This window comes from Dipodomys spectabilis, unplaced genomic scaffold (assembly GCF_019054845.1).
Source record: "Dipodomys spectabilis isolate Male_0828 unplaced genomic scaffold, ASM1905484v1 ptg000009l, whole genome shotgun sequence".
Classification (NCBI taxonomy): domain Eukaryota; kingdom Metazoa; phylum Chordata; class Mammalia; order Rodentia; family Heteromyidae; genus Dipodomys; species Dipodomys spectabilis.
This window is the reverse complement of record NW_024870686.1, coordinates 5,172,777-5,188,560: the sequence shown is the minus strand read 5'-3', so window position 1 is coordinate 5,188,560 and position 15,784 is coordinate 5,172,777. Positions and strand designations below refer to the sequence as shown.

Sequence of the window (15,784 nt, the reverse complement as noted above, 5' to 3'; positions counted from 1 at the left end):
TATGAGCGTTCCCTTTTGGCAGCATCCTTGTCAGCATCTGTTATTGTCTGCTTTCTTGATAATGTCCATTCTAACTGGGGTGAGATGGTCTTAATGTTGTTTTGATTTGTATTTTCTTTATGGCTAAAGATGTTGAGCAGTTTAGACTTCAGAAACTCTTATCAAACTCACTCTTGAGAACCACAGCTTTCTGGGTTTGGGTTTTTTATTATTATTATTTTAATTTTATCGTCAAGGTGATATACAGAGGGATTAGTTACATAAGAAAGCATAGTAAGTATATTTCTTGTCAAACTTGCTACCCCCTCCCTCATTTTTCTCCCACTTTCCCTCCCCGCAATCCCCTACCCAATTAGTACAGATCATTTCCAACATACTGTCTTGTGAGCATCCTTGTGGCATTGTCGCCCCCGTGTCCTTGGTCTCACCATTTTGTTGTCCCCCTTCCCTTCCCTGATTCAGATAAGTGTATATACAATACCCAAGTGCCAAAATCAGATACAGTGATGACAGGGGATAAACCATATTGGGGAAAAACACAAAAGAAAAAAAAAAGAAATCATGCAGTCCATTACAAACAACAACAAACCAAAACCTCTTGTGTCCATGTCTTAAAGTTCATTTCGCTTCACATCATCTTATATGGTCATAAGTACATAGCTATTGAGCTATTCTGCTCATCTGTTAAGATTATCCTGGATGTATACTAATTATTACAATAAGAGAGTGAGCTCCCAGGAGTTGAGATTCACCCCTAAGCCTTAGTCTCAGATGCTGTATGCTTCCCACAGTAACGTTACCAAATCTGACAAATTTATGTTAAGGGATAAAACTAGAGGAAATCACCAGTAACTTTCATTTTCTCTTAGATGCATTGTACATACATCTGTGTGCTTTTCTCATCATTAAAACTTGGAATGAATGGTGGGGGGAAGGGAGCAAGCAAGTAGGCAAGCTGGGAGGCAGATATTTCAGTAAATGCCTCTCAAATCATACCTTTTCTAGGTTTATTTAGAACCTAGAGATGAACTAGGAGATGCCATCCTGTGAGCCTGTTTTATGGTTTATCTATTGGTTGGCTGGGCCAAGGTCTCCATGTATGACACAGTTTTCTGAAGGAATTTGTTCCTACACACCAAAGTTCTTATGCCAAACTAAAGGAAAAATAAAGCTAACAATGTGACAATAGAGCCTAAGTCAGCAGGCTAGTGGCTTTATGGAGGGTTACCATTAAAATATCTCTAGTGATGGACCAAAACAATTCTCTGTGACCTAGAAAAGTTAAAGAGCACTTCTGCATAATCTAGATATTTTCGTGGAGTCCTTCCTGCTGTTTCTAGAGTGTTTATGAGCTATCATATTTATGGTGAAACTTGGAAGGTAGGTCTATAAATGCATCTAGTTAGTAGTATACTGATTTAGCATAAATTGAAGTTACTTCAAAGATCTAAAGGTAGGGGTAAGGGTGCTGCTCAAGAGGTAGAGCACTTTTAGTCAGGACAAGAGCCCTGAGTTTAAAACCCTAGTGCTGAAGAAAAAAGAATTAAAAGTCAATGATATAAGAAAATGCAGTTAATATTTACATAATTGATTTAATAGCTACATACCAATGATTTGTAGTTTGTACTGATAAAATGTTTTCTATCATTTGAACTGTTTAATAAGCATAGCTCTATATGATTACTAGCTAGCTACACTTGCATTTCATTTCTCCATCTTCATTTCTGACATTTTCAGCAAAAAAAAAAAAAAAAACCCTTGCTGTGGAAAAAGATTAAAGTTTAAGTTGGCTTGTCAATTTCTTCCAACAAAAGTTAGAAAGAAAGCTTCAGATTTTTCAGATTTTATCCATTCCTCCTTCATCTTAGATTACTGAAAGGAATGTGAGTACTAGATCTCAAATGGAATTCTTCTTCAGCAGGTATGTACAGAGGTCTTTTTTTGGACCAAAAGCTGTCAGTGAACTGTCACTATCAAGTCAAGATAAAACTAGGTCTGTGCAGATAACCATAGAACACACTGGAAATCTGACTCATTTTCTGTTCTTTGATGGTTCTGGTGACTTAATAGAGTTCAAGATACATAATAGTTCAGAAAACAAATGTTGAAACATTGAAAGCTTTATCTGCACACTGGTAGACTCATACCTCAGCTGTTCACTTGCAGATAAGATTCTCACAGACTTTTCTGCCTGGGCTGGCTTTAAGTTTAATCCTCAGATCTCAGCCTCATGAGTAGCTAAAAATTACAGGCATGGACAATCAGTGTGCAGCATAAATATTATTTCTTTTTTTGTAGTATAAATGCCAAGGCATAATTCCTAGCTCCTGTGGAAGTTTCTTGTTTTTAAAGGGACTGCCCTAATACTTTTCCAAATGACTATATTATTGTACGTTCCATCAACAAGACAGCAGTGATCTAACTTGTCTGCATCTTCATCTGCACTGGTTGTTATCACTAGTTCTATTGTAGCTGTTCTGACAGTGATATCTGATTGTTACTTCCTTTGCATTTCCTTAATGCCTAGTGCTGTTGGATGTCTTCCCAAGTGTTTTTTGCCATTTGCATATCCTCTTTTGTGAAATGTCTTTTGTGACTTATGTCTATTTTAAACTAGATGTTTATTATTGATGTGTTTTTTGAGAAATATTTACATATACTTTTTTTTTCTTGTAGGTACTAGGGCTTGAATTCTGGGGTTACTTTTTGCTCAATGGGCACTCTGCCACATGCATGCACTATGTCTCCAGCCTGGCTATTGGTTGGTTACTTTGGAGTTTTGAGGGCTTTTCTGCCTCAGCTAGCTTTGAACCATGATCCTCTGATCTTAACATCTTTAGTAGCTAGGATTACAGGAGTGAGTCACTGGTACCCAGCTCTGGTGATATATTCTTGATATCAACTCTTTGCTGAATATATGTTTCATAAATTATTTCTTCCATATTAGGAATTTTCTTTTTATTCTCTTTACTGGATTCATATAGTATAAGAAGTTTTATTTTTATTAAAATAAGTTTTATTACTAGATATCAAAAGTTTCTTCTCATTGAAAAACTTGTCCTAGCTAATATAAAGTCATATTTTAAATATTCTTAGAATCATAGACTCATATCTACTAATGTTATAGAAATTTAACCTGTACAATTAAAATACTAAACAGAATCCTTAATTATAAATTAATTGTCCATTATTACTCAAACCTGTAAATTCACTTCAAATAGCTCTATGCCAAGGAATAAGGATAAAAAACTCATAATTTGTTGTTTCTTTGCTTCAGGGAATTAGATTTTACTGATTATACATAAATTTCAGCTTCCTTTCAGGAAGCTCATGGCATTAGCTTCATTTCCTTTTGATGAAAAAAGATAAATTCTTAATTTCTCCTTTAACTCTGAAACTTGAAGAAATGAAATAACTTATATATCGCTCTATAAATACTCAATAAGAAAATTCTCACAGTCTTGCCCTCAACTTCCCAAACTCCATTTCGCAGACCAGATGTTATTTCTTTGGACGTAAACATTGCTCTTAGAAAAAAAAGAAGTTATGATAGCTAGATAGCATTGAAGAAACCTGTTCCTAACATTAAAATTTAAGGCAGAAATTTTTCTAGACTGTTATGTAAAAATTAAGTTTATCTTTGGTACAATAATAGAATTGACCTTTCAAAATTCACACAGAGTTGACTTTCACAATGACAGGATTATGAATGACCATTTTTATTTTTGCATTTTAGATAATACGTGATTTTTTAAGCAGGTGTTACTTTAGGGCATCATAATATTTACTATGGAGAACATATTTTATTCTGTAAAGTAAATTTGCTTTGGTTGAGTATATAGGAGAGAATTGATCAGTGACTAAGTATCACAAGGTAACATGCCATCATAGCTGTTCCCACAGTGATGAGTCATGATGTCAGAAACTCTTTGAGACCATGACTCAATGAACCATTGAGACAGCAGATGGAAGTTGTAGTAATTCTTCCACATGTATTCCATCCTTGCTTTACATAATATCACTAATAAAAATGAATGAGCTGGATATTTCTCTTAGAGAGATTATATGAAGATCTTGCATGTATTCAGACTTGTCTGGACATGGCTATTCTGGTTTTAAACTGAACTTTTACCAAATGCCACAAAACAACAACAGCAAAAGTCATCTGACTTTGAATTCATAAGAAAAGACTTTTCTTGTGATAATTACACTTTCTCTGGAAAACACATTCATTGATCACAAATTTTCATCAGGATACTTACCTTTAATAGTACATGTCGTATTTTTCAGTTTTAAATATGGGCAGGGAATATGTATGAAGATCTTGGTGCTCTATTGCACTGAGATTAAGACAATTGTTTCAGACTTGAAATGCACTTTCCCTGATGGTTTTAGTTGGTACATGCTTTAGGCTAGGTTTCTATGACACCATCAGATGCAAATGACTTGGCAGCCATTGTAGCTGCTTGCTGTTTGTATCATCTCCGTGGTAGCAAATATCCAGGATGCTAGAAGCACATTCTTCATTCTATGAGTCACTTTATGTACCTGGGAACTTGCAAACCTTCCTCTGACACTCTGATAACAATATCTAGAAAATCATTCTCCTTTCAAGGTTGTGCAAGGATCTTATAGAACAGCTATACTTTAGAGACATGAGAGAGATCATTTGAAAAGTCAACCTGCTTTTTCAACAAGACACTAGAAATCTAATGCTAAGAATGGCCTCCAAGGCCAAAGGCAAAGCGGCAGGTACTTTAAATTGCAGACTATGTATTACCAGTTTGTGACCTTCAACTATGAGACTCAATATTTTTTTGTAAAGGCATGAAAGCGCTTTAATTGGATTGTTATTACAACAATTCAATATTTAGTGCTGGTATAAGGTCAATGTTTAATAAATGCTAGTTAACTCTCCCCTTTACAATAGATATCAAAATGATCTTATTTTATTTTTTTAATGCAAAGGATGGAAATTTTTTTCCTATTTCTGAAACATATAGAAGTCTTTGTAATGGCCACCTCACTATGGTCTAGGTGAAGACAGGCTGCTACTCATTTGGGGTTCAGCTATAGGAAAAGGAGAACACCTGCCTCTCTCCCTTTAAACAATGTCTGCTTCACATATGCAAAAGCTCCACCTTCTGCAGGTTTACCTGAGCCTAGACTCAAAGAATTGTGCTCATTATGAGCTAAAGGAAGTCAGATTCACTTTGCCCCTCTGGCTCTTTGGCACCTTGCATGTCCTCATTTGGAAAGCATTCATCATTTCTATCTCACAAAGCAACTCTATTGTTGCTTTATTTCTACTACAGGGAAAAGTTGGAACACTTCGTTTAAGACTGTGGAACAAGTCAAATCTCTGAAGGAGAGGTTTGAAAGTTAAATCCAAGTTGCTGCTAGCTATTCTATAATATAATTGTTTAAGGCTCTTTTATTGGTAGAATTTGCTAAGCTCATCTTTGATGGTTTTTCATAAAGCCTGTGATGGAGCAAGAAGTTTTATTTCCAGAGTATATCAAAAATAACGTATTTGGTCTGGGAAGGTGGCTCAGAGGTAGAGTGCTTGTCTTGCATGCATGAGGCCCTGGGTTTGATTCCTCAGCACCACATAAGCAGAAAAAGCTAGAAGTGACACTGTGGCTCAAGTGGTAGAGCACTAGCCTTGAGCTGAAGAGCTGAGGAACAGTGCCTAGGCCTAGAGTTCAGGCCCCACAGCCAAAATAATAATAATAATAATAATAATGTACTTGTCTAAAAAAAAACAAAAGGAAACAAAGAAATAGGAATCAATTTGTTGAGGATACACTGTTAAAAACAGTTTCAATTGAATGAACTGTCTGAGGACTGTCAAGCTCAATTTCAACTAGACTGATCAAGGTAGGGGTAGACCTCAAACTTGGGGAGAAAAACGACCTTTTATAACTACCCAGTAAAGTATTTTTGATATCCTGTGCATCTCAGAGAGCAGGAAAATTAAATAGCCAATCATTCCTTTTGTTTTAGTGGGTATTTTAATTTTTAATTTTTTTTTTTGGTTTCGTGAGTTTTTCAAACTCTCATACCAATCCGCTCACATATGTATCTCCCACCCCAAGTGGAAAATTAGAAATTTACTTCCTCTATTGATAATAGAGAATCATAAGAAATGAATAATGGAATTGGGAGGTAAGAGGATTGTTCCATTCACAGAAAATCCAACAAGATAGACCTAGATAAGAAACTGTATGAATGGGGCTGGGAAGGTAGCTCAGTGGTAGAGTGCTTGCCTTGCATGCATGAGGCCCTGGGTTCGATTCCTCAGCACCACATAAGCAAAAAGAAAAAAGCCGGAAGTGGCACTGTGGCTCAAGTGGTAGAGCGTTAGCCTTGAGCTGAAGAGCTGAGGGACAGCGCCCAGGCCCAGAGTTCAGGCCCCATGACCGGAGCCAAAAAAAAAAAAAAAAAAGAAAGAAAAGAAAAGAAACTGTATGAACAAAGGTAAAGTTGGAGAAAATAGCAGCTAACCAAGAAAAATATTGTCTTGCAGTTGTAAGACAATAATGCTTTTGAATAATGCGTTTCTATTACATATTTAATGTGAAAAAATATATGACTCTAGAAACTATTCTAGAGACTTTTTAACAATATAGCTTCCTTAGATCTCTTCTTGTCTTGAATCAATATCAATGACATAATGCTTCAAAATGGTCTGGAGAAGAAGATGCATAATAAAATGTTCTTGTGTGCTCCTACATGTGAATTATCTTACTTATGTGGAATTCTAAGTAGGTGAAACTAAATTTTAATCTTTTTTTTTGTCTGTCTTGAGGTTTGAACTTGTGGGGCCTAGGCACTGTCCCTGAACTCTTTTTGTTCAAAGATAGTGCTCTATCACTTTGAACCACAGCTCTATACTTCTCATTTTCTAGTGGTTGATTGGAGAGAAGAGACTCATAGGTTTTCAGCCCAAGCTGGCTTTGAACTGTAATCATCAAATCTAAGCCTCCTGAGTCACTAGGAGTTTAGGTGTGAGACACCTATGCCCGGCTTGATCTTTTCTTTTTTGAATCTGTATAAGGGCCAAGGTGGCATTAGTGAAAGAAAGACATGAACCCAGTTGATTTGTGAATAGGTTGACAGGACTCAAACATTTTATTACTTCATCCTATTTCGCTGTTTCCCAGTGCTATGATGAAGAAAATCATTCTCTCCTTGGAAGTCTCAGATTGTTGGAAGCTAAGAATAGTTACTTTTGACTGGTGAAAATCCAGCAAGAAAAAGAGCATGTCTAACAACTAAAATTCCCTTTCAAAAGCTATTTTTCCCTTTTGAACCTTACCAAGCCTACTTCTAAAATAAGAAAACCTAATTTATAAAATCTATGATGTATTTATCCCTGGGGGAAGATCAAACAAACATATTATTTAGCTGCTGCCTTTACAGTAAGATGAATCAAAGAGAATTTCACTTAGAAAGAGCTGCCCCCAATATTTGTTGAAAGGCAGTAAGTAGCAAGTCTGGTCACTTGAGAACCACACAGTAGAAGAAGAAAGCAAGGATGGCTGGTATAACCATATCACACATTTACAAATGAATTTCTCTAAGAGTCTTGTACTCATTTCTCAAGATTACTGAGCACATGATTTGACTCATTCTGTGTATTTCACCTTCTGAGTAACAGGTGTGTTCTGAATGTAATATCTGAGGTCTGCATAGAAACCTGAAGTAAAAAAAAAAAACTCAAAAGGCCATAATCAGAATGATACTGGTGATTCTACTCTTTCATCCTCTCTGATTGCCTAAAAATTGACTCTTAAACACCCTTGGATCCCTAAGTCCCAGAAGATTTGACTTTGCTCCATATGAGAGTCTGTCCTTCAAGAAAACTGCTGTGGTACTAGCAATTTTCTTCCTATAAAGGATGAAGAAATGTTCTTTCTATTGCCAGATCTACAAAATAGAGAACTGAGAGGAAACTAACTTTCAAACAGAGTAATTTGTTAAATTTTGAATTAAACTTCAATTTTTTTCTTTATTTACATTCTTGTAAAGACTATTAGCAGAGGGCCTAGGATATATTTAATTCTCAGACTAAAAAATAAGAAGAGAGCATGAAGGAGGGGAAAGGAAAAAATAGTATTAACAGCCACCTATGGAGGTTATAGCACTATTAGGCACTGTTTATATCAGACAAACCCTTTCGATCAAAGTTGATTCTCTGAATTGAGTCATAAGGATAATTCATTCAACAGCCACCTTACATCCAAAACCCCTGTTGTTTTCCTGATGTGGATATGATGTTTTCAGAAGCAATGCAGAAGCTGATGTCCATCTGGAGATGTGTGTGGATGAGGAGGGCATCCTCTGGGCTGTGAAGTTCATAGAAAAACTGTTCTTCCTGTAGATACAAGAGGCTTTGGGTGTGCAGAAGCAGTAATGGAAAGTAGGCCTTTGGATTTATCCCCTTTGAATACCTCATTTGTGTTTCTTATGAGTTGATAAAAGTATTTGAGGTGAGTGAGAGCTGAATAAATGTCAGTGAGGCCTGACATCCATGCTGACCAAGATTAGGCCAAGAGGGAAAATGAGAAAAGATGAACCCAAGTTCTACACTCTAATAATCATGGGACAGAGGTTCTCAGGACACTGAAAATACTTTCCATGCATTTATCTTATCTAGATTATTTCTCATTGGAGCAGTAAAGTCTAGAAAATTAAAGGAACATGAAGAATAGGCCTACTCGAAGTTTCCATTTGAAACGCTACTGTCCGTCTTGATGAGAGAGTCCTGAAAAATAACAAGGAATCCAACCACAAGTAGAAATATCTACACCTCATGTAGTTAAATAAAGAAGATGCCACCATATAAAAATACAAAGATACAAAGCAGACATTTGGTACTATGAGTATCTGTTTCTAAGGAGACCACCACTGAAGCATAATCATGCATGCTCAGGATGTATAGAGTTGAGTACTCTGAAATTACGCAATTCTACTGTTGCCGTGCATATAGTGAACCTGAGAATCCATAAATTGAACCAGTAGGCTACATCTCTGTTGGAGAAGTTACTGTTGCACACATCATCACTTCTGGCAAAAACCTAGGTCATATTCAAATATGCTCTTTATAGCCAACACTTTGTTCAGATGCCTGATTTATTTTTGCCATAATGCCATCCAATTTCTCTTAAAGACAACCCAAACTTTAAACAAATCTAAAATTTTCAGTCTATAACTTCAAGTAAGCACAATGACTTCTACCAGTTTTGAGGGCACCGTTGGCTTTTTCACAAATTTAAGGGCAGAGAAACAGATCATATAACAATTTTAGTATAACTGTCAGTCACATGGGACTAGTGCTTTTCATATCAACTGAGTTGCATAATACATGAAGAATTTAAATTGTGTTTTTGAAATTTCTTTTGATTTTTAAGTTGACGTATTTTAACCACACCTAGTCAAAAAAAACTTGTAATAAATCTTCAACTAAGGTAGGGTTTTTGTACCTCTATTTTATACTTAATTTTATACATTTTCATAGTCATTTCCAAGTTTCACTGGGAAAAAAACTGAAGATAATTATCAATGTAATCCAGGAACACAATACAATACAATACAACCATCCCAGTGTTTAGTATATGCCCTTAAGGAAATGAAATCAACATGTTTAAATAACTCCTACATTCTCATGTTTATTGAATCCATGGTAGCCTGGATACAGAATCAACCTAAATGTTCATCAGCCAATCAATGAGTAAACATCTGTGGCATATATGCACCATGGAATATTATTCAGCCATAGAAGTCCTGTCATTTCACAAAGATAGACGTTGAGGACATTATGTTAAAGAATAGGCACAGAAAGATAAGCACTATATGATTCCTCTCCAACTTGGAATCTAAAGTAGTTGATCTCATAGATATTGAGAACCAGAATAATGGTTGCCAAAGGTTGAGGAGAAAGGCTAATCAATGAACAATGGGTTAGATTGGATAATGATATTATTTGATAAGAAGAATAAGTAACAATATTCTATTACACAGTAAGGTGAATTATATTGTAAAATGGGAAAAAAGAATTTAAGTGTATTCCATATAAAACCATGATGAGCTGGGGACCTGTATAATCTTAGCTGTAAATCAGACTTATAATCTTAGCTACTCAAGAGTCTGAGTCCAGGCAGAAAAAGTTCTGAGATTCTGTTTCCAAATAACCAGCAAAATGCTAGACTGGAGACATGGCTCAAGTAGTAGATCATCAGCAGTAAGCAAAAAATCTGAAAGTGCACGGGCTGGGAAGGTGGCTCAGTGGTAGAGCAATTGCCTTGCATGCATGAGGCCCTGGGTTTGATTCCTCAGCACCACATAAGAAAAAAGAAAAAAGCTGTAAGTGGCACTGTGTCTCAAATGGTAGAGCGCTAGCCTTGAGCTGAAGAGCTGAGAGACAGCGCCCAGGCCCAGAGTTCAGGCCCCACGACCGGACCCTCCTCTCCCCCCCCAAAAAAAGCTGAAAGTGCTTCTTTGACTTCAAGCCCCAGTAGCAGCATACATACATAAACACACACACACACACACACACACACACACACACACACATACACACACAGTGATAGATAAAAAGATGAAGATGTTGTATATGCTAATTATCTTGACTTTATTGCTACTCAACTTATGTATGAATCTCAATATCACACTGTACTTAACAATATGTACAGTCAAAAACTGATTTTTAAAATAATAGCAGTTGGTTTGCAATGGATTTCATAAGTGCCTTTCTTACTGTCAGTCACTGAAGAGTTTTTTTCAAAGTGTGGATCTTGGGGGTGGAAATTATTGTAAGTATTTATTAGTTTCAACATAACTTTAAAGTGTAGATAGTTAAATTATATTACCCAAGTGCTCCTGAGCTTATATTTGTACATTCACTCCGGTTTGAGACTTCAGCATATTTTAAAACATAACGTTGCAGAAGCAATTATTTCATCACTGTTACGTATATCATGATACTAATAGGATACTAATAATGATGATACTAATGATGATGATACTAATAAGCTAGGCTGATGTATACACTTGGACAAAAATCACTAAGCATACAAAACCAGCATAAAGGATTGAAATTTTCCTACTGAAGACTTGGGGCCAATGAGAATTTCGTTTCAGGAAGACTTCTAACAGGTTCTTTATTTTATTGATAGAAATAAAATATCCAGAGCTTAAATAAGTGTAATCTCTCAAGATCCTGACTTTGACACTTTCATAATTTTTATGTAATAGTAGCTCCAGGGAGTGAAAATCACTCTTTGATCTTGCCTAGATATGAAAGGAAGAACTGAAGTCTCAGAGTGGTTGTTTTTTTTAATTTTATTTCTTTTTACCCCCTAAAGCACTGGAAATGGTTGGCCCCAATGTGATCCTAGGTAACCGCAAGATGAGGCAAAACAAGATTGTGAAGAAAACCAAGCTCACCCACATCCTACGTCAATTAGCTATTTTTTTCCTTTGTAAACAAAGGGAGGAGGGAGGAAGAACAGAGGAGGAGGGAAGTAGGGGGGGGGGAGGCTTCAGCTTTTACCTAGATGTTCCTCTGCGTCCCACCTCCCCACAATGCTCTGCTGCCCTACCATCCCCCCTCATTCTCCAACATAAGCTGACTACAGAAAAGGTTGTTTCAAAGTGCTTCTTGTTTACTTTACTCTGGCTGCTGCTTAAAGGTCATCATCACATTGAATTCTCTAGGGAGATTCCTCAAAAAAATGTGTGTGTGTGTGTGTGTGTGTGTGTGTGTGTGTGTTCAGGAAGGATGAGGGGAGGTGAGTCTCTAAATTAGCAACTTTAGAGGAGAGTATTAGAGGAAGTGGTGCTTAAAATTGTGCAAAGTGAAATCAGCTGCTGATGGAAGTAACATGCAGGAAACTCACTGGGGATTTGGGTTACCTTTCTAGCCTTAAAAGGAAAAAGTCTAGGTAGAGTGAATTGCCTACCATGAGAAAGCAACACACACACACACACACACACACACACACATGCCATATATATATATATACATTATATATGATACACAGATATGTATACATATATACTATATATATAAAACCATTGATGGTGAGCTTCACAGAAAAAAATTCACTTAATCATTCATTATTTGCTATATGCCAAGTAATGCACTAGGCACTATCAAATATGAGCAGTAATTGTGCTGACATTTACAGCCTAACAAAGAAGTGTAAAAACAGAGTGTGGAAATGTCTTGTTGCAATTAATATGAAGGTAGACTGGTTTCCTACAGTAAGGGTATTTTAGCCGTCTAGACTGGTGTGTCATTGGAGTAAAGGAATGAAATAAATTAGTATGATGGTGTCTGTCTATAACCCCAGCCACTTGAAAGGCAGAGGTAGGAGAGTCATGGATGGAGTCCAGCCTAGAAAAGCTAGAGTCTATCTGGAAAAAACAAACCAAAAGCAAAAAGATAAGTACCTGGCTCAAGTGGTAGAACACCTCCCTAGCAACAGTGAGGCCTTGAGTTCCAAAACCTTAGTACCACAAAAAAAAGAAAGGGAAACACCAAAAGTAAATAACTAAACAAAAGGAATAGATGGAAAGGGGAGCCAGCACTTCCTGAAGGAAGCAGCATTGCCACAGGGCGAAGCATGGAGAAGGCAGGTAGTTGAAGATGCCTGGCATGCAAAGTTCTGGACTAGGAAAATGCTGGCACAGGAAGGGATCACTGGAGCCAAGATAGTTGAACTGTGATTGAGTTTTAGATATGATAATGTTTACAAGAAATCCTGAAATCTGGTGAGCAGGTGACTGTAATGGAGAACATACAGTCGTTAGGCTTTCTGGGGACCAAGCAGAACTAGAATATTTATTTAAGCCTTAAGGGTGGAGCAGAGACTCTGCAAGATTATGTTACATATTTGATCTCCATTTGTTCTCAGCACAACCTTGTGAGGTAAAGTTGATGCGACATCAAATAAAGTCACGGATTTCAATGATGCTGTCTGAAATGTTGGCTTTGATGTGTCCAGGAGTGAGGGACGAGAGCCTTCAATAAAGGGAACACGAGGACCAGAGCTCGTGGGTGGCATAGCTTTGCTTACATCTGCACAGGCGTGAGCGGGTTCTGAACCAAAGGCAAGTTTCTTGGCTAATGAAGAAGAGAAGAGGCCTCCCAAAACATCTGGAAAAAAGAGCCTTTGCTATGGGAGTTCTCCTCACGTACTTTGGACCAAAATAGAACAGGATTTGGGGGCAGGCAGTACTAGGGTTTGAATTCAGCGTCTCGTGCTTGGCAGGCAGGAACTCTACCACTTGCACCACACCCTCAGCCCTTTCTGTTTCTGTTATTTTTCAAATAGGGTCTCATTTTTTTTCAATCCCTAAGGCCATGATTCTCCTATTTATACTTCCCACATCACAGGAGTGACCGGTGTGCACTACCTTGCCCAGTTTTCTCTATTGAATTAGAATGTCACAAACTTTTTTTTTTTGCCCTGTATGGCCTTGAGTCAACCCCCTTTCCCCCCCACCCCCACCGAATCTCAGCCTCTGGAGCATCTAAAATTACAGATGTTGATACTGCACTTGGCAAAAAGTTTTGGTGTTTACTACAGTACCTCTTAGTACCATTCCACAGCTTTGTAACATCATAATGATAACTTTTATTAAACTTCCCCCAAGTGGAGTGTTGTGCGGATAACACAGGAGTTTACATTTTAACCCATATCTGACAGTGTGGCAAAAACCTCTTGCCTGACTCTTTTTTTTACTTATTATTGATTGATTAATTCATTGAATAACTGATTGAGTAATGCTGGGGATCAAAACTCAGGGCCTTATGCTTGCTACTTAAGCCTTCCACCATTGAACTACATCTAATCCACTTTTTATGCCATCATCTTAGTCTTCAGGTTCCTTGCTTGGTGACACTTTCTTTGCCTAGCCTCCTGTTCTGCTCTAACAATCAAACATACCATGGACTTCAAAGAAGACACCACATCTCATGTCCCTGGTCAATTAGGCCAATGAGACAGGAAGGAAGCCTAAATTCAGATCATTCTTCCTAACATCCAACACATGAGCAAGGAAATAATTCCCTTTTCATGGGGATGCTACTATGGCTCCTTATCTCTTCTCTAAATTTCTTGATCACTCTCATATTCCCAGTGGCCTTTATGTCCCTCATAAAATTCCATGTCTCTTCTTCCAAATGAATTAGAAAAATTGGGGGAACACAACAGCACTGGTCCCACAAAGATGGATCAAGCTATGATTCGCTTCAGTACTTTTATGACTCTAGGCTTATTGAGTGCGGACTTTTAGCTTTGGACAAGGGTGGTTAAAATTACTTTTCAGGGGCTGGGAAGGTGGCTCAGTGGTAGAGTGCTTGCCTTGCATACATGAGGCCCTGGGTCCGATTCATCAGCACTACATAAGCAGAAAAAAACAAAGAGATGCTGTGGCTCAAGTGCTAGAGCACTAGCCTTGAGCTGAAGAGCTGAGGTACAACACCCAGGCCCAGAGTTCAGACCCCATGACCGACCAAAAAAAAAAAAGTACTCTTCATGTCCTCAAATTCTACTGAGGGTGTTGTCCTTCAGCTCTTCAGCTCAAGGCTAGCGCTCTACCATTTGAGCCACAGTGCCACTTCCAGCTTTTTCTGCTTATGTGATGCTGAGGAATCGAGCCCAGGGCCTCATGCATGTAAGACAAGCACTCTACCACTGAGCCACCTTCCCAGCCATCAAATTCTACTTCTGCTTTGCGGATTTACATTGTTATTGTTGTTGCTTTTATCTGTCTGTTTTTATTTATTTTCTTTGCTTGAGGAGTGTTCAGCTATAGAACTGACTTGTTTCTCCTAAGGCAATTTCAGAACTACACATTTAACTTAGTACCTACTAGCAGTGAGAAGACAAGGGTGGCCTTATTTGGGCTCTAAATCTAAATCTACTTGGAGGACTGTTACACATGGAATGGCCTGGAAATTTAAGAAGAAGCTCAGCTCGGTGCTAGCATTGTGCTAACAAGTAAAGCGGAGAGTGTTTGAGACCGATGCTGAGTTGGAAAACGTTCCCAGGGGAGGTGAGAGTGAAGTTGAATTTTGAATGAAAGGTGCTGCTTCAGCAAGTAGAACAGGGAGAAATGGACAGCGATGCAGAAGAACATTTCCTTTCCAAAAGATAATTCATAGGGGCGCACATAAGTATCTGGTGCACAGGTTGGAGGCTACAGGAAGTGGGAAATAGCTCATCTGTGAAGGAGAGATTGGAGATTTCTTGTAGACACCTTCCTGTGCCAGATGGAGAAGCACTGGTCCTTCACTTGGTCACAGTGGGCTATTCCATTTGAAAGAGATCCGTGAAAGAACAGAAAAGTAGATAATCTAACTTGTAAACTTCTAGGAGCCCAAGTGCAAAGTATCTGGCCTACATCTGATATTCTGTGTGGGCTACTTGAAGGAAGTAAAAATAAGAAATAACAGGGTTTCTGATATAATATTTCAATTGATTATGGCTATCAATCCCTACAAATTTCCCTTTGGTCATTTACTTGTCCAAATCAACATCATTCTCATGGCCGAGAATTGATTGAAGTAGTGAGGGTAGTGGGTCTGGTTCTATGAGCTTCTTGTTCAGTTTCTGAATGTGACTGTCTGTTCATATCTACTCTCATTACGTAGAAAATTCTAGTGAACACTATGAGAATCAGTCATTTCAATCATTACATGGCTTTGAAGTTTTCCAGAGTTGTAGGTATTTGAAAACTTGAAATGCTTTTGGAAAGGTAATTTTCATTA

At 37.7% G+C, this 15,784-nt stretch overlaps 1 protein-coding gene across 2 annotated transcripts in view; it reads left to right on the top strand.

Annotated features, from left to right (window-relative positions):
* The window catches only part of Nrg1 (neuregulin 1), a 1,054,999-nt gene that overhangs the window by 747,390 nt on the left and 291,825 nt on the right, over positions 1-15,784 (top strand). The gene's annotated exons all lie outside the window — the stretch shown is intronic.